The following is a 1,143-nucleotide window of genomic DNA, read 5'->3' on the forward strand; positions in this document are numbered from 1 at the left end:
ATAGCAGGTGTTTCTACAAAATAGATAAGCGACAATACTTTTGTCAGGGACTGTATATTTTTTGGTAGATTTATATCTTAATTATTTAATTTTGAAATTTTAAAATTAAAAGTCATAGTACAGTATGCCATGAAAATTTTCATAAGTATACTATAGAATTCCATTTACGTTATTCATACAACTAATGCTTATATGCAAATTGACAAACATTTACTGCATTCAACCTTGAAGATACCAGCCAAAAATAGCATGAATCATGCGAGTACAAAAGAATTCATCTAACCTTCATGGGCCAAGATGCAGTCTGAACATGTGAGTCTTCATTGTGCGAAGATTTGGGTTTCTGCTGTCCTGATGTGTTAGCTCCTTCCACCATTGTGGAGCCAGGACAGTATGTCATAAAACCATCATGGAATAGAATGTCATAAAACTATCATGTCATTAAAAAAGTCAACAAAAAAAGTCAAGGACTAGTATGTCATAAAAGTGTCATAAGAAATCATAGTGTTGTGTGCCGAAAAAAAGTCATAGTATTATGTCGCTAAAAACTCATAGCATAAGTCATAAAAACGTCATAGTATAGTAAGTCAAAAAAAATTATAGTATAGGCATACACATTCAAAAGACTCAGTATAGTAAGTTATTAAACTGTCATAAAAAATTCATAGTATAGTAAGTCATAAAAATCATAGTATAGTGTCATAAAAATGTCATGTTATAGTATATTGTAAAAATGTCAAAAAGTCATAGTACAGTATGTCATTACAAATTTTAAAAAGTCACATGTATAGTAATTCCTATAAATGTTTAAAACCACATTTAATATGTCATTAAAAAGTTAAAGAAGTCATAATAGTAAGCCATAAAAATGTCCCAAAGATCATAGTCTAGTATGTCATAAAGATTTAAAAAAGTCATGGTATAAAAAAGTAATGAAAAAATTCTTAGTTTAGTATGTCACAAAAAACTAATAATATAGTATGTAAAAAAATAAAACTAAAAGTCATAGTATAGTATGTTGTAAAAAAATTTAAAAAATAAAAATAAATAAAAACAGTCATAGTATAGTATGTCATAAACAAATCACATAAAAAGAGTCATAAAATGTCATAAAAAGTCATGGTATAGCATATAAAAAAAAAT

The sequence above is a fragment of the Etheostoma spectabile genome, chromosome 16 (genome assembly GCF_008692095.1).
Source record: "Etheostoma spectabile isolate EspeVRDwgs_2016 chromosome 16, UIUC_Espe_1.0, whole genome shotgun sequence".
In the NCBI taxonomy this organism is placed as follows: domain Eukaryota; kingdom Metazoa; phylum Chordata; class Actinopteri; order Perciformes; family Percidae; genus Etheostoma; species Etheostoma spectabile.